Source organism: Ceratotherium simum, chromosome X, assembly GCF_057802395.1.
Source record: "Ceratotherium simum simum isolate JZ-2026a chromosome X, ASM5780239v1, whole genome shotgun sequence".
Lineage (NCBI taxonomy): Eukaryota > Metazoa > Chordata > Mammalia > Perissodactyla > Rhinocerotidae > Ceratotherium > Ceratotherium simum.
In genome coordinates this window covers 116,566,781-116,594,579 of record NC_141940.1, presented here as the reverse complement: position 1 = coordinate 116,594,579, position 27,799 = coordinate 116,566,781, and the positions used below count along the sequence as shown (strand labels likewise).

The 27,799-nt window shown below is 39.7% G+C and overlaps 1 long non-coding RNA gene across 1 annotated transcript; it reads left to right on the top strand.

Moving 5' to 3' along the window:
- Positions 1 to 16,429: 16,429 nt before the first annotated feature.
- On the top strand, positions 16,430 to 20,674 carry LOC147912011 (uncharacterized). Its single transcript, XR_015550574.1, has 2 exons — positions 16,430 to 16,494; positions 20,086 to 20,674. It is a non-coding gene; the product is annotated as an uncharacterized LOC147912011 (long non-coding RNA).
- Positions 20,675 to 27,799: the final 7,125 nt, after the last annotated feature.

The window sequence follows — 27,799 nt, the reverse complement described above, 5'->3', positions numbered from 1 at the left end:
ATGACCAAATCTCCAGAAACTCTCATCAATGGAGAAGGCAGGACTTAAATCTGCATAACAGCCTTACCCTTGTTGACAGTGCTTTGCCTGGTCACCTCCCATAACTGGCCCCCACCAACACCTCCTTTTGTCTTTAGCTGGAGATGGTATTTAAGGTGGTGGCTTGGGCCATTTCAGGGAATTATTCAGTTTTCCTGGGTCTCCCCCATGTGTACAAGAGGTGTACATGTTATTAAACTTCTGTTTGTTTTTTCTCCTGTTAGTCTGTTTTTTTATTACCTGGGGGGTGGGCAGGGGGTGGCGGGCAGGGGTGGTCAGCCAAGAACCTAGAAGGGTAGAGGGAAAAATTATTTTTCCTCTCCTACAAAATCATATAATTCTAAGAACCAACATCCAAATTTGCAGTAAATTCTCAAGAATGAGCCAAGCAGGCTTCTAACACTATTTTAGAGCCTAAGTAACCAAAATAAATTCATAATATACAATGGAAATGAAACTGATCTTCAAAAAAAAAAATCATTCAAACTGTTTTTTCCACGAGATGTCCAATTCTTTCAAAACCTGACAAATGACTCCCTTAGTGCATGGACTCTGTAGCATCAAAATGACAAATGATTGGAGTTTTTTGGCCAAATTACAGGATAGAAGGAAGGAGGGAGGAGTGGAAGAAACACAGGGCTGTTAAGACAGCCCAGTCCATCATTTGGTATCATGAAGATGTTGGGGTGGAAGAAATTTCTTCTCTACCCTTCTAAGTTCTTCTGGCTGGTCTAAGCATTAAATTGGCATGAAACAGATTAACAGGAGAAAATTAAATTTAATTTAGTACATACAAGAACCCCAAACATATGAGGTTCCCAGTCAGGCAATTGAGGTTTACATGCCATCCTGAGCTAAGGAGAAGGGGTCAGGGGTCTGGGATTTCAAAGGGAAGGAAGGCAATTCACAGGAAAAATGAAAAGAGTAAGTAATTGGTAAACAAATGTTTGCTGGGCCATCCAGAAACAATGGGACACAGAGAGGACTTTGATCAACGGGCCTTGCTAGGCTCCTCCCTGCTACCACAACCAGTTCATATTCTTTGTAGATATCTCTGGTCATATATGGCTCTTCTTCCTGAAACAGAGGCTCTTTCTCTAAATTCTTTCAGGCAATTAAGGGGAAGGTAAAAGAGAAATTGCTTGATGCCAAAGAGAAACATTTTGGGGTGGCAAATTTTGCTCCCTTACAAAGATAAGAAGAAACTGTTTTGGAATTATTTTTTACTATTATCATTTTCTTTTTAAAAAATAAAATTTAGTGGTTTTCTGTGTGTGTGTGTGTGTGACGAAGATGAGCCCTGAGCTAGCATCTGTTGCCAATCCTCCTCTTTGCCGAGGAAGATTGGCCCTGGGCTAACATCCGTGCCCATCTTCCTCCACTTTATATATGGGATGCCACCACAGCATGGCTTGATAAGCAGTGCGTAGGTCTGCGCCCAAGATCTGAACCTGCGAACCCCAGGCCGCTGAAACGGAGTGCACGAACTTAACCGCTATGCCACGGGGCCTGCCCCTGATGGTTTTTTTCTTAATTATAAAGTTACAATGCTGGTTGTAGAAAATTATGAAAATACACAAAAGAATGCCCCATTTTGAGTAATGACTATTGACTTTATTCCTTCTAGCCTTGTTCTACGTATATGCAGTAAAAAAAATTGGGCTTATACTAGACATTTAGAAATAAATTTTTTTTAGAAATAAAATTTTAAATCTCAATTTTTGACTTAACTTTGTATTATGAGACTATCTTTATGTCATTGAATTCACTTGAACTTTCATATGTTTATTTTTTACTTCGTTATTCAACAAATATTTCTGAGTACCTTTGACCTATCGGGCACCGTTCTCATCACAGGAGATACAGCAGCAAACAGAAGAGACAAAATCCCCTGCCCTGATGAGGCATATATTCCAAAGTGGGACAACCAGCAATGAGCAAATAAATAAGCACTACATTTTGCATGTAAGATAACGATAAGCGACAGAGAGAAAAATAAAACAGAAAAGAGGCGAGAAGCAGGTACGTGTGTGTTTGGGGGTCTGCGTTTGCAGAAAAAACTTTATTTGAATATAAGTTCAACTACTACAAATTTTAAAAAGAGTGGTCAGAAAAGTCTTCAGTGAGAAGGTAGCATTTGAGCAAAGACCTGAAGGAAGGTAAGGAGCTGTTCTTATGGACATTGGGGAAATCATTCCAGACCAAAAGAACTAGGCAGGAATCCACCTTCTGTGTTCCAGGAACCACAAGAGCTGACTGAGTCGGGGCAGGGCAGTAGGAAGATTGCTTATGGCCTGGGAGGAGTTTTAAGGGCTTGGGCTTTGATGGTGAGTGAGATGGGAGACTACTGAAGGTGTGGAGTCCAGGGATGACTTACCGTCTAACTAATTCACAGACACTACGTGAAGAAGAGACTGACTCTACGCAGGGTGCAAAACCAAAAGCAGAAAGCTTAGTTGGAAAGCTACCACAAGGATCCAGGTAAGGCCTGATGTTGGCTTAGACCCAGGTAGAGGCAACAGAAGTACAGTCAGATTCTGGATATATTTTGAAAGTTAAGACCCATTCCAGGGGTATCAGACATGCAAGGTATAAGAGAAAAAAAGAAGAGTCAAGAATGACTCTAAGGTTTTTTGAGAAGATTGCTATAAATTATAACTTTAATAAATGCATAAGTTATAATAATACTTTTTAAAGTATTCTTATTATGTAGGCATGTTCAAAATTAAGAAGAAATAATGAGACTAATCACAAGAATGTCATCTTTATTTCAATATAAGTTTGACAACTAGAAAGCAATAGTGTAAGTTCAAACAAAACATCCAACCCCTTGGAAATTAAAAATAATTCATTTAAAAAATGGATCAAAAGAAAAACAAACAGTTCAGTAGAAAATTCAAAACCCAAATCATCAAAATCTACAGGGTAAAATGAGTCTTGAAAGATGAAGGAGTTCACAGAGAGAAGGGGTACAAAAGATTCCAGGCAGGAGGAAAAACTCATGTCAAAGCAACACTAGTGAGAGAACATGGCGCCACTGGGGAATGCTAAATGTTCAACGTGGCTAGAACCTTCAGTATAAGGAGGAAATGAGGAAGGATAAGCGGGGCCCCATCATCCAGGGCATTATATGCCCTGCCATATATTCACATTTCATCCTGAATGTAATGCAGGACCACTATAGGATTTCAAACTGGGAGAAACATTTAAACGATGAGTATTTGGCCCTTGTGAAAGGATTTTTAGTTAGTATGTAGTTCTGGGTTTTTTTCCTCTAGTTATTAAGAAAACAAAAAGTCTTATTTTGGGGAGCTGGCCCGGTGGCACAGCGGTTAAATGCGTGCGCTCTGCTCCGGCGTACCGGGGTTCGCAGGTTCGGATCCCGGGAGCGCACCAACGCACCACTTGTCAAGCCATGCTGTGGCAACATCCCATATAAAGTAGAGGCAGATGGGCACAGATGTTAGCCCAGGGCCAATCTTCCTCAGCAAAAAGAGGAGGATTGGCATCGGATGTTAGCTCAGGTCTGATCTTCCTCAAAAAAAGAAAACAGTCTTGTTTTTATTTACCAATCTTATAAGATATAAAATTCAAAAGTAGATCACATCTGATTATTTTCCAGGAAACTTTCCCCTAATTTCATTCAAACTTAGCATATAGGAATTTACCAACACCCTAACCCACTTTTGTAATTAATGTAAATGATTTCAATTTAAATGTAATCATTGCTGCATTCTGTTGGTTGACTATTTACCCGTCTCGCCTCTTCTTCCATTAAGGTTGAAGTAGTCTGAGGACAAGAATCCCATTTCCAGAGTTCTTGGGAAATGACAAGATATATTTGTTGTCAGAGAGAGAGAACGTTTCTCCTAGAGCCCCCACGTGGGTATTACTCAATAGATTGCACTCAGAATCTCAATCTTTACATGATTCCTTTCACTGGTATTTTGTTTATTTGTTAAGGATACACTATGATTCCCCAAGAAATTTTCATGAGAGAAGACTTCCTCAATCAATTCTGAGTATGCCAAACATTCATTAAATATCCCTGCTACTTCAAAGCCTTAGTTAATTAAACTACTTTCAGTATATTATCCCCATTCACACAAGTAGCCTCTTTAAATGAATATGAATGCACTTTTATTTACCTGTCTCTCTGGTCCCTGGTTCTTCATACCACCTTATTATCCCTTGACTGTCTGCAGTGACTATATTCTAACATCCTGCTACGTTCCCCTTTGAATTCAGAGCCATGTATATATGTGTGTAATTACATACTCATGTGTGTATGCAAATTAGGGACTTTATGCTCACAATTAGTTCATTTTTTCCAGCTCAGTTATAGTTTACTGAAAAATGTTGATGGGGTTCAGGGCGGGCTACCCCAAAATATGCCACTTTGGCATATTGATTATTTTGAATTACAGTTATTTAAGAAACAGCTGGTACAGGAAGGACACTCTGAACCTCCTCTGTCCCCCTTAAAGCAAGAAATACATTTCCCATGTGAAAGGTACCCTCCCTATACCAGGAGGTACAGAGACATCCTGATCATCAGAGATAGGGAATTCAGGGCTAAGAAGTCTGTACGAACAAATCTTGTTACTTCTTTACTAATTTACTACCCCAAGCCCAAACTTCTTTGTCTTGTCAATTCTTCACAAATTTATTGTTTCTTTGTCTAAAAGGTATAAAAGCTGCCTGTCTTGGTCACTTCTCCGGGTCTCATATCTTTGGGGCCCCCATACCTACGAAATTAAATTAAATTTGTTTTCTCCTATTAATCTGTCTTGTGTCAATTTAATCATTAGGTCAGCCAAAGAACCTAGAAGGGAAGAAAGGAAAAGTTTCCCTCCCCTAAGTTTGTCTTTTGGTGATCGTCTTATGCCTAAACTAGCTCTCTTCATTTTCAATATATAAAAATATATTGAATTAGATAACCCCAGTTAACTCCAAAATGGGCAAAGCAAGACAAGCCAGTAAGGACATGTAATGCTTTGGAAAGAAATGCCCAAATGAGAAGCCCCAAAGTTGAGGTGATTAGGGGTCCCTGCCAAGTGTCTTGACCTGGCTTGCACATAAAGCAGAGCCTACAGAAAAGGTTTATGTGCAGTTATTTATTAGAAATCTTATCCAAGAGAAGCAGGAATGAGGTAATAGGGAGTAACAGAGGTCAGAGATGAGGAAGAACCCACATGAGGGTGCTTTACTGAGCAGACCACCCCCCTATATCAAGCACTAATGAATGCTCTATCTCTCAGGGCCATCTTTAGAGACACCATACGGGGAGAGGAAGGGAAAAGAATTCATTCACCTGCTTCTGTTTTCCATTTGTCAAATTTGACCATGAAGGGTTAACTTCCCCAGACTTTCAGGTTGCACATATGTGGACACCATGCCATGGTGGTTCCATGTCTCATAGTGTTTATCCCTCCCGTGTCAATAAGGAAGCCCAGGTAGGAGTCAAGAGAAGTACAGTGGGCGTGAAGTAAGACTTGGTTAGGTTTTGTCTGTGAGAAGTTGGTCAATGCAGCAGTGGTTGGGAAGGAACAAATGGCCAGAAGCACTGGACACGGTTGAGACAGAAAGGATCTGAAATGGCATATAAGAGATATCTGATAACCAACCTGTATACTAAACGCCTACTTTTGCAGTGTTCCAAGCCTAATAACTAGAGCTAAACTTTACAAAGTTCTCAGCAGACCTAGAACTAAATGGAGTCTTTTACGCTCTAGGCTTAACAGTGGGCATGCCACTAATGTCCCACCAGTTATTGTCTCAAACCTAAACTCTGCTTGAATTCCTCACTAATTATGTACCCCAAACCTAAGTTTCTTTGTGCTGTCTATTCCTCACAAATTCATTGTTTCTTTATGTAGAAAGACATGTATACTGCCTGCTTCGTTCACTCTCTGAGCATCATTTTCATGATTCTCCCTTGTGTACGTAATTAAATTGGGTTTTTCTCCTGTTAATTTGGTCTTGTGTCAGTTTTATTATTAGTCCAGCCATAAGAGCAGAAGGAGGGTAAAAGGGGGATTTTCCCCTTCTCCAACAGAGGGAAGGGGGATGTAGTGCAGCCTGGCTCCAAAGATCTCTAGCTCTGCACCACCCAATCATTATTATTTTGGAATGGAGCAGGACAACAGAGCAAGGACTTACTTGCTCCCTCCTGCTGGATGTTGTGGGCATTCACATAGATTCCCTGTACAACTGGGGGTCTCAACCCAATGCTAGACCTTATATAGAGTGAATACTTCTCCACAGTCACATTTTGGATACTGGGACTTGAGAGTACTGTCTTCAGGCTCTACCTGCTTTACTTCACTTTGACGCTTTCTACTCTATTTGTCCCAACAGAACTTGCTGGAAGCAGGAAAACGGGATTTCTCCTATATAAGAACTGTAGGGGAGGAAGAGTAATTTTCCCTCTACCATTCTAGGTTCTTGGCTGATATCTCCCTGTAATAAAAGACAGATTAACATGAGAAAGAAAAAAAAAAAACCAGAAGTTTAATAACATGTATACCTCTTGTACACATGGGAGAGACTCAGGAAAACAGAGTAACTTCCCGAAATGGACCAAGTCACCACCTTAAATACCTCCTCCAGCTCAAGACAAAAGAAGATGTTGTGGGGGCGAGTTATGGGAGTGACCAGGCAAAGCAGAGTAAACAAGGTAAGGTGGTTATGCAGATTTAAGTCCTGCCTTCTCCACTGAAACAGAAGGGTTTCTGGTGATTTGGTCATCCTCCTCTTCCTGGTACAGAGAGGGAGACTCCCTTGCAAATGGAGATTTCCCTTACAAATGTAAATGTCTTTTACAAAAGGGTAACTTCTACTCAGTTTTCAGAGCTTCTCTTGTGTCTGCAGTTTCTTAAAAATAACCAGCTCAAGATAATCCTTATACCAAAGAGGCATATTTTGGAGTGGTATAATTTTGCTCCCCTTCAGGACCTAAGACTGCCCTTTAGTGAGTCAAATCCCTATGGGTCATTCAGTCTAAATATGTTAAGGAACGCTTCACGGGAAAACATAGCAAATTCCTGCCATTTATCGTCTATTTAAGAATGCAATGTAGACCTTTTGAAAGATACAATTGCTAAAAAGGATTTTGACTACAGCACCAGCTCTTTTTCAATTCTCTGGAACAATGATAGTCTTTCTTCCTTCTCTGAATGCATTCAGATCTTACTGTTAACCCAGGCCAAAAATAATATGTATGTGTACACAAAATGGCCCTCTCAATATGCTAGAAGACAGTATTTCTTTCTTTATACTCTTTTTTTTTGTTGTTTAGGCCTATTGTGTAAGAAACCCAAGGCTATGTTTACCAATCTTTGAGGAAAAAAAAAACAAAGGATAAAGCTTTGCACTTCTTTATAAAACTGAGTATTCAAAGACCCAGGAGAGTCATGCTCTCCATACTCACACAGTAAATAAACACCTTGCTGGAGTGCCACAGAGGCAATGTTGGTGAGTCTCCCATTGTAATAACAGGCTAGCAAATACAGAAATCTAGTCAGGTATGCTGAGCTGCAAAAGGTTTCAAGAAACTCAACTTGTATATTTTTTAATAACAAAGGCATCTTATTCTCAGAATCTATTATAATATTTGGATTCCAGAGGATTAGCCTCAAATGGAAATTAAATTTCCAAATTGTTTATTGTAGTTTAAATGGTGAATGGAGTCTGGCTTGGGCAACCAAGTGCTAGTGCAACACTACCGCCATTGCAATCTTCTGCCACTCCCAGCCTGGAGCTATTCTGGGGAGGAGGGAGGACAGGGCTTTAAGGCATTGCTAGGCTTCTCTGCCCATACATCATGCACTCAAGAGCATCTTATCAACCTTTCCCATCTCCAATGATTTCAAGATGTCACAGAGATTTTTTTTTAAAATTGTTCCTCTCTGCAGAAAGAAAAGGCATTCTGCCCTAGATAAAAAAGGAAGCCTTGGTGCTGGCCCTGTGGTGTAGTGGTTAAGTCTGGCATGCTGCACTTCACTGGCCTGGGATCGCAGGTTCAGATCCCAGGCACAGACCTATACCACTCATCAGCCATGCTGTGGCGGTGACCCACGTACAAAATAGAGGAAGACTGGCACAAGCGTTAGCTCAGGGCTCATCTTCCTCAAGCAAAAAAAGAAGACGACTGGCAACAGATGTTAGTTCGGAGTGAATCTTCCCCACCAAAACAAAGCAAACCAAAAAAAAAGGAAGCCTTGTTCTGGTACCTAGTAATTTTTTCTTACCTAGTTTGAGCCTTGGAGTCTAATATTACAAGGAATATTGCAGAACTATTTTAGTTCCAGATGAATTAATAGAGTCTATAGTCTTACTTTCCAAAATACCAGCCAGGCCAGCCTCCTCCATGACTCCATGCACATCTTGCTTCTGTGTTCTGTTCTCTCATTCTTTTACTTTTATTTCCTTTTTTCTTCACTTACTGTTTATGCTGAACCTCTCTCCATTGATGTATGTCCATCGCATCCTTTGAGAGTAAAGTCAAGCCACCTTATTTAGAAAGCTTTCCCTGATGCGTTTTCATCTTTCTTTTGGGCCATTGTTACTGCACAAAAATGGGGTTCTCCTACCCGACACCCATAAACAAGCCAATTAATTATGGCATCAGCTTTTGGGAGAGAAATCAGCTTTACTCTGCAGGATCGATCTGCAGGGAGACAGGGAGTGTGTGCCCTCAAATCTGTCTCCCCGATTCAGGATTTGGGGCAAAATTTAAGAGGTTGGGGAGAACAGGCTGGCATGTGGAAATGCTGGTGGGACAGGTTTTTGATTGGTGGGCTTCAAGCATTTATGGTAAGGTTTTAAATATTTATGACAGGGTTCTAAACATTTATGATGAAGTGGGGAAGGAATTTTAACACCAGATCTTCCTGAATGACGGACCCCTCACTTCTAATAAGAGTCCAACTTTTAAGTTGCAGTCATGTCCTGGTCCTTTGGTTCCATGGGGAGGAGAATCTTTGATTCCATGGTCATTTCAGGTCAAGATTTCTTCTTCTGCCCATGCTCTGGCTACATGACTTTGCAAATTTTCTGAAAGAAAATTTCTTAATTACTCTGTTGATAAAATGGGGACATTGAACTGGTCCTGGAGGGCCTACAGTTACACCATGATGCATCTTGCAGGTCAGCCTTTCAATAATAATAATAATAATAATAATAATAATAATAATAATAGCAGTTAACATTTATTGAAGATCATGAACTAGGCATTGTGGTAAGTATTTTAAGGAGATTATCTCATGGAATCCATGACCCTATACAGTATGCTTTTACAGCTGAAGAAACCAAGGCACAGAGAGGTGAAGTAGTTGGCCCAAATGGCTCTGTATTGAAGGGGAGCAGAATTTGGGGCCCCAAAATATGCCTCTTTGGCATAAGGATTATTTTAGGCTAATTTTTTAAGAAACAGCAGACACAGGAGAAGCTCTTAAAACCAAGCAAAAATTACCCTTTTGGAGCCAGCCTTGATGGCCTATTGGTTAAATGTTCAACGCACTCCACTCTGGTGGCCGGGATTTGGTTCCCAGGAGTGGAACCACACCACTCATCTGCCAGTAGCCATGCTGTGGTAGCAGCTCACATAGAAGAACTAGAAGGACCTACGACTAGAATACACAACTAGGTACTGGGGCTTTGGGGAGGGAAAAAAAAAAGTTACCCTTTTGTAAGAGACATTTACATTTATAAGGGAAATCTCCATTTGAAAGGGTGTCTCCCTCTCTGTACCAGGAAGAGAAGGATGACTCTAAATCTCTAGAAACTCTTATCAATGGAGAAGGCAGGACTTAAATCTGCATAACAAGAAAGATGACTCTAAATCTCTAGACACACTTATCAATGGAGAAGGCAGGACTTAAATCTGCATAACAACCTTACCCTTGTTTACGGGTAAGGTTTCCGGTCACCTCCCATAACTGACCCCCCGACGCACCCCCAATTTCTTCTTTTGTCTTTAGCTGGAGATGGTATTTAAGGTGGTGACTTGGGCCATTTCAGGGAGTTCCTCAGTTTTCCTGGGTCTCTCCCATGTATACAGGAGGTATACATGTTACTGAACTTCTGTTTGCTTTTCTTCTGTTAATCTCTCTTATTACAGAGGGTCTCAGCCAAGAACCTAGAATGGTAGAGGGAAAATGATTTTTCCACCCCAACAGTATAACTACACCTCCAAGTGTACCTGTCTCTCTAGTGCTTTAGTGCACACTCCTCGAATTGTTTTTCTCAACATTTTATTATGAAAAATTTCAAACATACAAAAAAGTTGAAAGAATATTATAGTGAACAGCTGAATACCCACCACCTAGATTCTACCACTAATATTGTGTTCTATTTGCTTTAGTACATATCTACCCATCCATCGATCCATCCTCTTTTCTTTTTGATTCATTTCAGAAGAAACTGGAGACACCACTACATTTCCACCCAATACTTAAGCATGCATATCATTAACTCACTCCTTGAATTTTAATGCTAAAAGGAAACATTAATGTGGAGAGAACAAGCACGTTCCTCTCTCTGTGGACTAGGATTGGCCAAGGGGTGCACACACCTTCTGTTTAAAACAGTAAATAAAATTTTTTAAATGTTACTTTTCTTCCTTTAAAGGAAGGTGCCTTCCAAAGTTAGACAATAGCTTTCAAGATCCTTGGGATCTTGTTTGTATTAAGATGAGGAGAAATAAATTCCCATCAGTAGACACACAGACCAAGGGCAAGCATACACCCGTAAGCTCCAAATTCATTTCAGAAGGCATTTCTGAGCTGCAGAACAGTCACTGCTTGTGAGTTGGCTGTAATCACTGGGGTGTTATTGGATTTAGATGAGAAGGAACAGCAGACTGGTGTAGGGGATGACGCGGGAGGACACCCATGAGCAACAATCAAGTGAGCAGTCCGAGCAGAGTGTGTATCTGTCTGAGTCTGGGGAAAACAGCTAAATGTGGTCCATTCTGAATCACACTGTGCTGAGTTTTGGTTCCCCAAAGGGCTTCCTAAGAAAACAAAATATAAATTTTACAAGGTCAATATTTCATTTTCCAGTAAGACATTTAACTTGTCTTAATTAAAATCCGATTTAATTTTTTTTGACAGCAATACTTCATTTGGAAAATGTCATGTAAACAATACAAGTAAAATTCCCCTGAAATTTAATTCATCTCAAGGTTCAAGTGTATGACTATAACATTTGAGATACATCTTAAATACCTTATGGTTTTTCAGTGCTGAAGACAATATGTTAAATAGTCTTAGTTCAAAGTGTGATCTAAAACACTTGAGGAAGCATTACTTTTCTTGTGGAGTATGAGAAGCAATTAATAAAAATACTGAAGCCTGAAGTTTGAGGTTGTTTTTATAACTATAATATTTAAGAAGCAATATTTCTCTGCTCTAATGGACACCAAAACATCATTGTGGAGTTTGAAGTTAAGATCACTTCCATTCACAAATATAGATGAGTGATTTCTAGATAGGGTTGCTATATTTAGCAAATTAAAATATATGACACCCAGTTAAAGTTGAATTTCAGAGAAACATAAATTTGAATTTCCGATAAAAATAAATCATTGCTTAGTATAAGTACATCCCACTGAATTTCAGATAAACAACAAATAATTTTTGTGTATTTCCCAAATATTGCATGGTACATACTTATACTAAAAAATATTCTTTGTTTATCTGAAATTCAAATTTAACTGGGTGTCGTGTATTTTATCTGGCAACCCTACTTCTAGAAGGCATTTGGAAAGCTCTCGAGAAGTTCATTCATTTAAAAATCTCTCCATGTGAGATCTTAACTCCTCCTATCGGTGGTTCCATCTTCACTAAGCTAAGCATTGATCTCTTCCTGAGATGAGGAAAGAAAAAAACCTTCCTATGAAAATTCGTAATCCCACTATGCAATCCTTAAAAGAAAGACACAATTCTATATTTTCTGGTATGGAATTATCTCCAAAAGAAATTACTAAGTGAAAAAAACAAAATTCAGCAACATGTACATACTGGGTAATGAGAGCTGCCTCCAGGGAGGGGAACTGTGAGTGTGTGTGTATGTGCGCATGTGTGTGTATGGGGGAACTGTGGTAAGAAGGAGTCTGCTTTTTCATTCTACTATTCTGTACATTTTGAATTTTCTATTATGTGCATATATTGTCGATTCAAAGACAAATAAGTAAGTGTAAATGAACAAGAAGCAAAACAAAAATATTTCTTCCCAAGCAAAACAGAACAAAACGTCCCAAGAGATGCCTAATATTTGGTGGAAATTATTTTATTAACTTCTTTGATTCCCTGTCTGACCTTATCAGTTCACCTTAAGAGCTCTGGGAACCTGGAGGTAAACTATTCTAAAATTGTGCATGGATTCTGCCCCATCGAAATGTATCTGATATTTTAAAGTGGAAAAAAAATTTCCTTTCTATATAGTTGTAACTCTTATCTGTAAGAGTGTGCTTCTTTTATATGCTTTTACATATTTTACTCTCTTCATTCTCTATATATTTCTCTTCTCTGTTTTTTCTCACCATGAGCTTAAATACACACACACTCCCCTCCTAGCATAAGGTGAGAAGGAGTCCCTTTGTGAACAACACAGTGATCTGTTTTGATCCAAGTTTCTCCATCCATATTTTCAGCACAGACTTCTATTACAAAATCAATTTTCAAACTACATGGATAGGCGTTATTTTAAAGGCAAGACCAAGTTCATAATTAAATCTAATGTTCGATCTAAGAAAAGCCAACAGAATACACACACACACACACACACGCACGTACCTGCACACATCATTAGCAACATTTCAGACTAATTAAAAGTACACTGAGATGTTTCGTAAACCCAAGAAAACCCCAATCAGGAGCCAATTCAACCTCTCAGCTTATGTTCAACATAAAGCTTTGTTTACTGATCTGAGCTTTCTCACGGGAGGACATTCAACACCTCCTACTTTTCAACAATCCCCTTCCTGGCTGGCCACATTTCCTTTTTACCCAACTCTGGTAGCTCCTGATATCCTGATTTTCTCTTGAAGTCTTTCCCAGGTAACAAAAGGGCTGTTTGCTCCTGCTTCCTCAGCTGAACCTGCACCTCCCTCTTCATTTGTTTGGCTACCCCTTCACAATCACTTATTGTGCATCTCTTATGTGCCAGGCACTGCTCTAGATGTAGGCAAAATCTCTTCTCTTGTGCAATTTATATTCTAGTCTAGGGAGACAGGAGAAAAAAGGCAAAGAAGTAAAACGAAACAGAGACAAGGTTACATTTTAGAAGTTGCAGTCTGGAAGTCTTTTTGGCTTTCCAGAAGGGTGGAATGGAGCCCTATAGATATCTAAAGGAGAGAGTTCTGGACAGAGGAAACAGGAAATGCCAAGTCATGAGTCTGGAGCGTGCTGGATATGTTTCAGTACAATAAGAGTGGCTGAGATTACTGGAGCAGAATGAGAAAGGGATATGAAGTAGAAGGAGATGGAGTCAGAGAGGTAACAGGTGGCCGGATCATGAAGGCTTTCTGAGCTATGGTAAGGACTTCAGATTTTGCAAATATTCCCCAGCTTCAGATACTTGAAAGGACTCACCAAACACCACAGAAGAGTCACATAAGGCTTTTACTTCAAGGTAAAGGCTATGGCACAGCAAGAGAAAAAGCATAGGTAAGCATTAGGAGTCAGAGATATCCCATGTGCAAGCGCCCCAGCAGCTAGGTGAGGACATGTGACAAAGTCCTGGTCAATGAGGTATAGCCAGAAGCCATCGGGATATGAATATGAACATGGATATAAACCCTAGAGTTGTAGCAATAGCCATCCTAGGACAATGAGGATGACACTAAGGATTTCAGAGCAGGGAAATAGAAAGAGCCCAAATCATGGATCACATGGTTTTGTTGCCATACCAAACCCAGGTTTCCCACCTCCAGGCTTTTTGTTGCAGAAAACCAATAAACTCCTTTTCTGTTGACACTACTATAGTAGGATTTTCTATTGAACATATCACTAACTGATGTAGGTATAACCTTTTAGTGTCCCCAAAGAATAAAGTTCAAGTTCCTTAGTATAGCAGATGTACTTCCTATGACCTGGCTTCATCTTCTGTCACTCACTGTTACTTTATACTCTTATAATATTTTAATTTCTAAGAATTTCCATCTTATACCTATTGCTTCAAACCACAGAGCCTTTGCTTATGACATCTCTCTGCATGCTATGCACTTTGCTCTCTTCTTTGCTTAGCTAACTCCTACTCATCCTTTAAGATCCACAACTCAAGGCCTGGATTGCTCCTTCTCCACATTCCCATAGCCCACCCTGCATTCCTTTATCTTGGCATTGACCATATTGCGTGACTGTTTCTATTTATGTGTCTATCTTTCCCACTAGACAATAAGTTCCTCAAGGGCCTGGTTCATCATTGTCTCCTCTGGCACCCAGCACAGTGCCTGGCACACAATTGAGCTCAATAGATGTTAGTTGAACTAATCTGAACTAAAGATGGTCTTCCTTATGTGCCGCAGAGGGTCAACTAGAAGGGAGTCATCAGTTCTAGGTATAGGAAGCCCTATTGTGCAGTTCTAACCATCCTTTCAGGCTTGCGAGTACAGTCCTATAAAGGAAAAAGCCTAGGTGATCCAGAAGCTCAAGGATGTTTTCTGAGGTCTTCCAGGGGGAATAAAAGAAAGCCTGAGGGCATGGTTGCTTCTGGTGCCTTTCATCAATAAAGCCAGAGATTTCATATCAGGGAATTCATTTGTGGTGGCATTGTAATGTGTCAACCTGGCTAGGCTAAACTATATTTCCAGACTTCCCTTTCCTGCATGTTTCTGGTTAAGGTAGGCTATGAGACAAACTCTTGGGAGAGTTGGAGGGCAGAAGAGAAACAATAACCATTTTGTAGGTCACACACGTTGTCTCTGACCAGCTAACTCACTTCATTGGCTGCAAGTGCTACACCTTCCCCTAGATCCTCTTTCAGCCTCTCTGAATTCTGGGCCAAGTGTGTGTGTGTAGCTCCATGATGAAGGGCTCTGGCCTCTGCAGGATACTCACACCACCAAGCAAGAACTGTAAGAACTGACATGGGTTTCCATCTCTCCTCATGAGGTTCCAGCTCAAGCTTCTGGGTTCCAACCTGCTTGTGGTCTCCCCAAACTTACCTCCATTCTCCCTTCCTGAATGCTTGCCCTGCAGACTGCAAGCTTCAGCATCAGAGGTAAAAACAGGAGCCTTACAGAGACTGCTTAACCAGCTCCCATGACCGTGTCAAGTCAAATCTATAATAAATCTCTTAAATATATATATGTTATACATATATATGTTTATGTTAAATATATATTTATGTTAAATATATATATGTTATACATATATATATAGTAGGAGATTTTGCGTACATGTATATATACATTTATGTATTTTATATATATATATAATCTCCTAAAAGTTTTGTTTCTCTGAATAAAAACTGACTGATATAACATCAATTCTTGAAACTTCCCAATATTTACTATTTTCTTTATCCCTGGTCTCTTTTCCCAAAGTGATTTCCTATATATCATTTAGGTGGCAGTTACATTATTGTGTTTTCCTGGAAGAGATCTGAGAGACAGCATGCCACCCAGCAGACCTCTTCTCAATGTAAACTATGCTGTGGCAGCAATAAAAAAGAATCCCAGAGTCTGTAGGAAGGGAAAGAGAAGGAGGAGCTGGCCTGTATTGGGATGACTCTAGGGGGTTAAGCTGCAGAAGACTCCTGTGAGGTCATCAATACTGAGGAATCCATATTACTGTCTATGTTCTGAGTTGGCTCACACGTGAGCATAGCTTATACTCTTGCCCAGGAGCTAGTTGCCAAAGAGGCAGGGAGAGAACAGAGGCAGGGAGAGAACTGATGAATGAGACTTTTACAGCAGTACACCCAGAGAAAAGCCAAATAAATATTTCCCACAGGAGATTTTGATGGCAGGAGCCTGGTGCTAGAATACACTTTATAACTTATGTCCAATTCTAAGAATGTCTAAAGGAAGGAGTATCACAATTGCTAGAATGTCAGAGGATTCTTGAAAAAAAGAAAATGAACCAGATAAAGGAGTCCTGATTTCACAATGAATTCCCAGCATCCCTTCAAATTAGCCCCTTAAAACTTTCAAGGATTGCACACACACCCTGGTGACTTCAAAGGTAGCTCTGATATAACATTTGTTCCTAGGACAAGATGAGAGAAATGTGAGCCAAAGGAAACACTGGCACCCAGATGACTTGCAATGATCTGAACGTAACAGGTGTTTGTTTGCCTGAGTTTTACTTGCTTGTGATGCAAATGTGCTCACATCAGTAATAATAATTCTCAATTCTCTCTGATTCTTGCTTCTAGCAGTCAAGATAAGACCTTCATCCTCTTCCTTTCAATGCCTAGCTCAAGTATTCCTGGGAATTCCTGGAGGTATGTTGCATGGACATCCAAAGTTTAAAACTCTCCAGAATACATAGCTAAGCTGGGTTTTCTGGGGCCCTCAATGCATGGAAGCCATTATATGCAGAAGTGGAGAATATGCTCCCTACCTCAGCCTGTCATGCTTTGTCATCTAGACATGAAAGCGTTGCCATTGTGTCTCTATTGAAAGCAACACTGTAGTAAACAGTTCTGGTGCTTACATAAATCTAGTTCTCTCCTTCTGGGCACAGTTAGTCAAAGTCGTAAGAGTAGTTGTAATCATGGGCCAGGAGCATAAATCACACGAGTCACTTTCAAACTGAAGCATTTAATTGCATGTTTGAGACTTTCCAGCACTTTCTCCACCTACTGTGACAATCAAAGAGTCAGATTCCTTTAGATAGTACAGCTACAAGATGATGGAGCCTCCACCAAGCTGGATTCCTAAGTATAGATCCACAATGGGCTGTCAAAGCAAATAATCCATAACCAATCTATAAACAGTAAGGGAAGAGGAAGAATCCCCCTCCGCCCTTTCCCTTAAAGTTCTTATGGCTGGTCAAATAATTAAGCAGTCAGGTTAGCAGGAGAAAATAAAACAAAGTTTAATAACATGTAAACATGGGGGAAACTCATCCTGGCTCAGAGATATTTGCATTGGTCAATTGAAGTTGGGTATTAGAAATAGGAACTGAAACCCACTCAGTTGGAGAAGCCTTTTTTTAAAAAATGAGAAATGTGAATCCATGAGTCTATGCCTTTTGATTCTACAGTGCATGAACTGATTAAAAGTACCTGGTATGGTCGTTTCCAACAGGGCTGCAAAGAGCTTTTTTATCTAATGTTTTTTCCAACAAAATCTCCAGGTTGTAGCTCATGATCTTAAAGGTCTTCGTCTCCTGGGAGCTCACTGTGAAAAGAATCAGCTACCAACCTCTCTCTTTTTTTTTTTTTTTTAAGTGTCTCAATGAGATCTTGACAATAATTAAGATATCTCCTTTAAGCAAAGTTAGTTCATACATTCCTTCATCTAATTGCATAGGCCATCATGCTATTACCTTGAAAGGGGACAGCCGATGTTTACCAAAGAGTATAGATCTAAGATTGAGGAGCACTAGTGGAAGACCTTTTGGCCATGATAGAGTAAACGCTTCTGAAAGTTTTGCCAGTTGAGTTTTGATTGTGCCATTAGTTAAAATGTCGCATTATTGGCCAAATGTCACAAATAGATTTAATTATTTGTCCAGTGAAATGAGTTCCCCAGTCACTGTATAACTCGGTAAGAATTCCTCAAACAGAAATTATCCTTCCCAATAATAATTTACCTGAAGCCGTCGCTCTTCTGCAAGAAAAGACCTCAACCCAATGTGAGAACATACAGATCATTACAAGATATATTTACCCTTGAGATGGTGGCATTTGAGCAAAGTCCAGTTGCCATACCTCAAAGAGTCTCTTAGGAAGGTGAAAGTGGCCTTGTGACTCATGAAATAGTTTCCCTAGATTGTATTTTGGGCATATAGCACAACGAGTATAGGCTTTATGAGCCACTGTGGGAGAAAGTACCCAAAAGTATTATTTTCCCCCTTTTATTGCCACCTTTGTCTCTCTTCCTCTGTGGCAATTTCTTGAGCCTACAGAAGGAAATCTTTTACTGGGCTAACAGAGTTAATAGAAAGTAGCAGGCATTCTAGAGGCTGGACGGCATACCCAGCTTATAATGTCTTTGCTTATCATTTAAGTAAGACCCATCTGTAAACCAAATTAGGTAATATAATGCAGTCATGGTCTTTTTCTCCTGTGGTGCTGGAAGCAAGGTAGCAGGGTTAAGATAGAGAATAATATTTGTCTATGCAATACAACCTAAGAATGTTTATCATCATACTTGACAATGCTTCCCATGCTATTTAGCATACTAAACAAGCCTAATTAGTTTAGTATCTCCCTCTTTATAGGAAGAGAGAAGAAGTTTCTGTAAGAAGTCCCAGGGGCCCTCTGAAAATTCTCAGAGAATTTTTTTTTAAGTCCAAAGAAAGACTTCATTTAGGATATGAATTTTGGGGAGCTTTTAGAAAATATCAAAAGATTTTAAAACACTTGGTCAAATGAGATCAAGTGTTTGCTGATATCATGTCACCATGAAACAATGGTCTCTGTGAAGCAATGCTTAGTTATCCATTTAACCAAAGTGAGACTCACTCAAAAGTAAAGAACATCTTTTATAATTTCTTTATCAAGAGCAGACTAAAAGTCCAGGAAAATGATCCTTTTAAGAAAGAGAAAACCGGGCCAGCCCAGTGGCACAAGCAGTTGGGTGCTTGCACTCCGCTGCGGCAGCCCGGGGTTTGCCAGTTCGGATCCCCAGCACACACCGACACTGCTTGGCGGGCCATGCTGTGGTGGTGTACCATATGGGGTGGAGGGGGATGGGCACGGATGTTAGCCCAGGGCCAGTCTTCCTCAGCAAAAAAAGGAGGAGGATTGGCAGATGTTGGCACAGGGCTGATCTCCTCACAAAAAAAAAAAGAAAGAAAGAGAAAACCAAATTCTAATTTTTATACCAGCTTACTTCTGATATTAAAACTTATTCACTTAAATTTATTTTAATCTTAGCTAACTTGACCATGTTTGAAACTCTTTCCTCAGGATTCTTCTTCAACAAACCTATAACTTTCTTTTTACATTCAGAATTTGTCCCATGCCTTCCTTTTTTCCCTTCTAGTACTTTGGGACAAATTTTTTTTTTGTAACCATTACTGGAAGTAAATACTAAAAATAATAATAATAATAGTAAAATGCCATATCATTGAAGAAAAAATTGTTCACAGCAGGATTATAAAGCACAAAGCTAAAGATATGATTGTTCTTGAAACCGTAAAAATCACTGGCTCTAGATTCTTCTTATTATCAAAACTTAGAAAATGAAAGTATATATGGAGAGGCCCACGGATAGGAGCTCTGTGGTCACCAACTATTTTGAGAGATCAAGTTGTCAAGGGTGACTTTGAGTCATCACTGAATTGACAACCAAGGAGCAGTAGATTTGCATTGTTTTCAATCAGAGAGATCTGCTTGCAGTAAATTCCATCAAGAGGAAAGGGCCCACTGTGCAAGCAAAAACACTTTCTTCTAATTCACATTTGCCCCTTTGCTTACTGCTATTTTGCATGTTTATATAATGAGAATGATAAAGTCTGGCAACGACAAGACCACCTATATAGCATCATTTTCCTGGAAACACTTTATATAATTGTTCCATTTTGAATTATGGTTGATTCTAAGAAAAGCACTTCTCTCATTGCTCAGCAACTGAAAAGAACCTGCTAAATGTTTAATTTTATCCATCTTCACCTTTTAGCTGGCTTTCTGGGTACAGATAAAAAGAGATTCCCAGTACTGTGAAAATTGGAAAATCTCCTCTCCAAAATATAGACCCGTTACCACTTGAGCTGACAGTATCATGAGAAAAGACTTCTTTTTTTTTCTGGTGAAAAAAAAGCTAACATCTGATGCCAGTCTTTCTCTTTTTGCTGAGGAAGACTGGGCCTGGGCTAACATTCTTGTCCATTTTCCTCTCCTTTATATGGGACGCCGCCACAGCATGGCCTGAGAAGCAGTGCGTCAGTGCATGCCTGGGATCTGAACCTGTGAAGCCCGGTCTGCTGAAGCGGAGCGCACGCACTTAACTGCTGCACCACCGGGCCGGCTCTGAGAAGTTGATCTCTGGACGCTCTGGACACCAAGAACAAGTTGAAGGAGGCACGTGCTTTTGTTCTCAGAAAGATAAACAGGAGACGTGAAGGCCATGCCAGGGTTTATGAGTCCTTTCTTCCCAACTGCATTATTTGTTCCCTCCTAATCCTCACAGAACGTTTTTACTTTTCCTAATCAATGGAGACAGCCATGGGCCTCCTCTGTCCTCCTCACTCTTCTCATATTCTTCTGAAACTTCTCATACAAGACCTGTTTCCCTCTTTCCGTGAACTTGCTTCTGGCTTCCTCTTCCCATCAAATATCCAGCTACCCAATGTTTTTAGGTATGTTTTTCTATCCATCCATTATTATTTACTAACCCTGCAGTAACCACCCACTCTGCAGTTCTAACAGCATGATCTATGGTATGTAAACCAACTATCAAAGGAATTATACCCTAAAATCTTTAATTAAAAAATTTAAGCAGAAGATAAAACTCCCAAAATGAGCGATAATTGATTTTTCCATTGCCATAATGTCCCCAAAATATCTCCTCTGAATTACACCTGAAATTACTTAATTACAGATATAGTCAGGCTAACAAGCATCTAATTTTAATATGCAACAACCATAACAAGCACTTTAGCAAATGAGGTGTCATTTTCCCCTTACTGTGCATTGGTTTAGTCCAGATTACTTTTAACAAATAAGTGATTAAGATCAGTTGCACTAAAGAAAATGCATTTTTGGTGGGAGCTGAATTGGAAACGAGGAGAAGGAGGAGAGATAAATTAATGGTCCAAGTCTTTAGGGGAAGTCAGGTCTAGGTGAGGTTGAACAGGAAGGGACAAGGGAATATCATTTACTGATCACATTGCATACTTTAGAAATGGCAGGCACTCGTTTGATGTTTCAATTTCACTATTTGATGTAATCATCAGTGCAACACTATGTAATAGAAAGGTAGGTGGGAAGAGCAACCCCATATCATGAATGATGACACCAAGACTTAGAGAGGTTAATTGACTGACTCAAGGTCCTAGAATCACATGTAAATTGAAAGTAGGATTCAAACTCAGTACTTTCTAACTCATAGCACATGTTCTTTCCTCAATGCTAGCAGTATCTCAAACAAAAATGGTCAAAACTCCACAAAAAAACTGTGAGAACTAATGAATGAACTCAGTAAAACTGCAGGATACAAAATCAGTTGCATTTCTCTATACTAGCAATTAATTATCCAAAAAAGAAATTGAGAAATCAATCCCATTTACAATAGCACCAAAAAGAATAAAATACTTTGGAATAAACTTAACCAAGGAGATGAAAGACTTGTACACTGAAAACTATAAAATGATGATGAAAGAAATTAAAGCAGACACAAATAAATGGAAAGATATCTTGTGTTCATGGATGGGAAAAATTAATATTGTTAAAATGTCCCTATTACCCAAAGCAATCTACAGATTCAATGCAATCTCTATCCAAATCCCAGTGGCATTTTTCATAGAAATGAAAAAACAATCCTAAGATTCATATGGAACCACAAAAGACCCCTAATAGCCAAAGCAATCTTGAGAAAGAAGAACGAAGCTGGAGGCATCACACTTTCTCATTTCAAAATATATTGCAAAGCTATAGTAATCAGAACAGTATGGTACAGGCATAAAAACAAACACATTGACCAGTGGAATAGAATAGAGAGCCCAGAAATAAATGCATGCATATATGGTCAACTAATTTTAGACAAGGGTACTAAGAACACATAGGAGAAAAAATAGTGTCTTCAATAAATGGTATTGGAAAAACTGGATATCCACATGCAAAAGAATGAAATGGTACCCTTATCTTACACCATATACAAAAATCAACTTAAAATGGATTAAAGACTTAAACATAAGACCTGAAACCATAAAACTCCTGGAAAAAAACATAGGGAAAAAGCTTCTTGACATTGGCCTTAGGAATGATTTTTTAGATATGACACTAAAGGAGTTCTGACACACAATTTCAATGTTGGGGGGGGGGATTTCCCCCACACCAACAAGCAATTCTCTAGACACCAGCTGGGTGTCCTACAATTCAACTCAATTCTGACACTATCTCCCCAGAGATGGCATCATATCCCACAGGTTAAGGGTTCAGTGCTGCAAGACTGTCACCCCAACATCAGGCACCAGTCACAAACCCAGGTTATCACCTGTGCTTCTGACCAACTGGTTATAGATTGGAGGTTCCAACGACCCCCTCCAACTCAGGATGGCAATCACAAGTCCAAGTTGTCACCTGTACTTCTGACCAACTGGTCAGAGGTTCCCATGACCCCCTCCTTGGGTTCAGCTAATTTGCTACAGCAACTCACAAGACTCAGAGAAACATTTTATTTACTCGATTACTGGTTTATTATAAAAGGACATAACTCAGGAACAGCCAGATGTAAGAGATGCAGAGGGCAAGGTATGGGGAAAGGGCACAGATCTTCCACGTCCTCTCTGAGCGAACCTTTTTCTTCTTCCCAAACTGAAACTCCGTATCCATTAAACACTAACTCCCCATTCCCCCCTCCCCTCAGCCCCTGGCAGCCACCATTCTGCTTTCAGTCTCTATCCAGTGATAATTTTTAACAAGTGCTTTAACAAGTTATGAAAATAAGAGTTCTTTTGCAGTGAGAAATACACAAAATGGCTTCCTCAAGAACCTGAGAATAAGAAAAATAAAAAATAAAAAAATCCTCTGAGAAATTAAGGTTAATATCAACACATAATAAATCTTCAATAAAGTCATGTTGAAGAGGGAGAATGACTGCCAGGTTATGATTGGTAATCTTCTCCTTTCCACCCTGGTTCTCTATTCCAGCCATACTGGCCTTCTCTGTCCTAAATCATACCTTGGTCTTTTCCAACACTTGTTGAGGGTATAAAACAATATCTGAACAAATAGAAAGACATACATATTATTTAGTGGAAAGACTTGCTATCACAAGAAGTCATTCTCCTAAAATCAATATATAATTCAGTGAAATATTAATTATAATCCGAATGGGAATTTTTAAGTACATATATATTAAAGTCTGTCTAAGTCTAAACACCCAAGAAAATTATTAAAAAGATTAGAGTATATGTGGGAGGGTTTATCTTAGATATTAAACGTAGTATAACACCACTATAGTCAAAATAATATAGTATTGGCATAGAAATGTGCAAATAAAGCAGAGGAGTGGAATAGCAATCCTAGAAATAGATTCCAGTAAACATACGAAAATATAAGATAGGACAAAGGCAGTATTAAAATTCAATAAGAAAAGAATAGTTTATTTGGTAAATGGTACTGTCACATCTGTCTATACATGTTGAAGAAAAATGTTGAATCTCTAGTTCACACCACATCCAAAACTAAATTCCAAATGGATTAAAGATTTAAATGTAACAATTAAACAATAAAATCCATAGAAGAAAATCTTACTAGTGGACATTAATGCCATTTGTCTCCCCAGCAATCTCAAAAACCTTTGCAAAGCCCTACTGTTGGCCTCACCATGGCTATGGGAAGACCTTCTGTTTATCTTTGTAAAATGTCAGTCATCACTAGAATTAAATGGTTTGATGAGATATTTGCAGAGGATGCTCTCAATCTAAAGCAGTCCCTCATTGTTTTTGTGTTTTAATGCCTCTATCTCTTTGGAAGCTGCATTGTTTAGGGAGATTTTACTTACTCAGAGAGGAGATGTCCTGAACATTTCCAGATAGGATAAGGACCCCCAATTCCTAACATCTGATGTCTTCTTAGGTGCTCTCCCAAGACCTAAAGCAAAATTATTAGCCTGAAAACCTTTTCTATGCCCTTCCTCCTAAAGAGAGGAACTTGTCAACATTTGCCCAGAGGGACAGAATAGTTCCCATTCTACAGCCTCCCCCAACTTTGTTTTAACCAATAGGATGTTAGCACACATGACACAAGCAGAGGCTTGAAATGTGCTTACATGGTTGAGCATGCCTTTGCCATTGCCATGAGCTGAGTTCTCCTGCATAACTGCTAAACATTTAACTTGGGTCCCAAAATAAACCATAAAGAGAAATCTACCCCAGCCAACTCTCAGAATGAAAGCATAAAACAGAGCTTCCCCAGCTGACCCGTGAGCAAAATAAATTCCAGTTAGTGTGCCACTAAGATTTTGCGATCATTTGTTACAAAGCTATAGCTGACTACTAAATACAGCTATAATGTTTAAATGAACATGCACAGACTCAAGGTATGGGAACAGTTAATAATATTCAGAGGGTCTCCTCAGGGGGCTAGAAAAGCTCATATGAAATCTTTCTTTTAGTTCTGACTCAAAATTTGAAGAGACATGCTAGCTATTTATCTCTTCAACCAAAATGTACGCCATGCCTGCCATGTGACTACTGTCTACAGTGGTAGGCAAGACAAATCTTTCCCACATCTTCATTAAGACTTTAGCCCAGTAAGGAATTTGGAGAGCAAGCAGAACATTTTAATCCCATGTGAGAAGTGCTATTACACAAGAAACTCACGGTGCCATGTGAAGATATTATATGAGAAGTGCCACACCTAATGAAGACCTAGGAATCTAGGAAGTCTGAATGAAAGGACGTCTAAGACCTGAAGGATGAAGAGCAGCTAAGAGGTTGACCAGGGTGTAGGAAAGCAGGTGTCAGTGATGAGGGGCCAGCTTTGCAAGACCCAGAGATAAATGAGCATATGGCATATTGGAAGATTTGAAATACTATTGTCTGAAGGAAAGAATGGGGGGAGGGATATGGGGAAGGAAGAAAGAGAGAAAACAGTCCCGAATCTGATATTTCTTCTCTCTTTTCCTCAATGTTCTTCTGTGAAGAGCAGAACATGATACATTTGGTATCTGAAGCACGTTCTTTTTAATGGCTATTCCTGTATATACAATCCCAAATAGGTTCTTTTCAGACATCGGAGAGGGCTGACCTAGAGCAAGAGAGTGCCAAATATTTGGATACTATGCAGATCATGTACGCAAATATTGGCTCAAAGATAATTTTTTTAAAAACAGCAATATGTAGGAAAGTTTCAAATATTCAAGACCTTTTAATACCTGCTTCTTAAGGAGTTTACAATCTGTTGGTGGATAGGGGAGAAGTTGATCTTCACCAATAAAGCTAAGATACGAAATTCAAAAGCGACCTTGTCTGTGGACCCCCAGTTCCTTTTGATTCAACTGCTCCCCATTTATGTGGAATCTTCTCTCCACCTGCTTTAACTGGCCAAATTCAAACTCTCTTCTTATTCCTCAATCCCAATAATAACTTGATCTCAGGAAAATTACTGAGGTTCACTCATACTAAAGTGTAATTGGCTGATAAGGTTTAAAGGGCAATCACTCCAGGTATATGTACATTGCAATGGGCTGGCAAAGCACTCCACTAAGAATGTAATTTCAGACATCAACCAAATGACAACAGATTGAGATCTGCCTTTTCTCATTATATCTATGCTTTTCTAAGAGACAGAAAGTTATCCATCCTTCCTTTTAGGATGTACAGTTGCTTCTTGTTATTCGCAGTAGTTATAATCTGTAAAGTCACCATGAATACTTGAATACTGATTAGGGAATACTGAAGCATTGCTCCTGGAGGAAATACAGAGTTAGGTTCCTGAGAGCCTCTAGTCACAACATTTTCATCAACCGATCAATACATAACCTTGTTTTATGTGTGTTTCTGTTTAAAGACACCTTATTTAGTATATGCTGTTGATTCATTAACATCAAACTCATGGCCAACGGCACTGTAACTCATGCCTGAAGAAAGCTTATCAAACACACTAATTTTCTCCTTATGACGCATTGCAGCCTTCTTGCACTTAGAAACATTAAACAGCACTTCTGCATTATGCTTGGGGGGCCATTTTAAACCACGAAATTGCCAACACAGGGCACAAAATTGTGGTACCAAACAGACCACGGAAAGGACACTTGTTTATAGCTTGAGAACTGAAACAAGAAGGCAAAGCGTCACCTTTTTCGACCTCAGCTGGGAGCATGTGCGTGGGGTGACTAAAATTTTTTGCTTCTCTCTGCATGTCCGAGAATGACCGCGAAAGTGCCATGAGTATTGATTTGGGGTTTGTAAATAAGCTTTAGCAAGTAGGTGAATTCAAAAATATGAATCCACAAATACTGAGGCTCGAGTGTATATGCACAGCATATTTTTTACCCTTTCTGCCTTACCCACTGTTTACACACTGAGTAAACACTCTCCAGGACCCACATGCAGAGCTGCTCCCACTTCTATTACCATGGAGTGATGCTCCCTGCATTCCAAATCCTGCTAGCACATCTTGTATAAATGAGAGTCCTGTGACCTTCTATTGGTTACATCTGGAGATTGCTTGTATTTTGTGACTGTTTATGTGTGTACACCTACACAAATAAGGCCTTATCCATACTTTTTACATATGTATGTGCATTCTCAAGATGTTTAAATGACTACAATTTATTATTCCGGGGATTGAATATGTCTTATTCTTTAAATATACTGCTGCTTTCTCTCTCTTTTAGAGATGGATGACTTGGCCCCCTTGGATAAGAAGATAACTCCTTATTCAGTCAGTAGGTACTTCAGAAATGTTGTCAGATATCATGCTGGATTGTTCTATCGTCAACTTGGGAATTAAGTTTTCCAGAATCTCCTTTCCTGTATGGTTCTGAGTTAGAGTAGGCCAAAGGTGAGCTTTGTACAAGATTTGGGAGGTAGAAGGAAGCAACACCCCTTACGCTCTGAGATCATAGTTGTTTAGAGGTGGTGAGACACAGATGCAGAGATGTCAGCAGGTTCAGGCTGGTCCTCACTCTCCTCACCTCCACCTCCAGCTCTCCAGCCCCTGTTGACCAACAGCAATCCCAGGCCCACTACCTTATGCTTCTCTGCAAGATTACAGAGGCAGTGGCCACAAAGAGCCAACAGCTTTCCGTGTCAACTCTACCAACTCCCCTTCTTGGTCCTACTACAGCCACTGGACGTGCTGATCCCCAGGGTTTCCTCAGAAGCTCTGACTCGTTCACAATGCCAGGGCTGGCTAATGACCTTCCCCTGACCCTTCAGCTCCCAGCTCCCATTGTCCAATGCTTGCTTCCCCAGATCCTCCTCCACCGCCAAGATCTAGTTCTTATAATAAATTTCTTCTTCCATAATACTCATAGTGGTTCTGCTTCCCTGACTGATATAGTTATCAGCTTCCAATTTCTCTTTTCAGTGCCAGGCCTTGCAACGCGTGTAACAGACATTCCTGTGGACAAACTAATGCACAGAGCTAGAACAATGATCCCTGCTGCTTGTAGGGTGGTGTTAGGAAGCCACATGGCCTCTAATGAATCATCCTGAAACTGGCTCAGTGCCTCTGTCCTATTTACTACGCCTCGCACCCAGTCATTCCTTACACTTGCATGGCTCATTACAACCTACAAGTTGCTTTCGAGTATATTCCAGGAACCACCAATATAGAAAGGACTTGGAATTGGTTTCCCCATTTTACAGATGAGAAAACTAAGAAAGGTTAAGGTCATGGGGCTAGTAAGTGGTAGAGTTAAGACTCAAACTCAAGCCTTCCAGAGAAATTTTTTCATTTCACT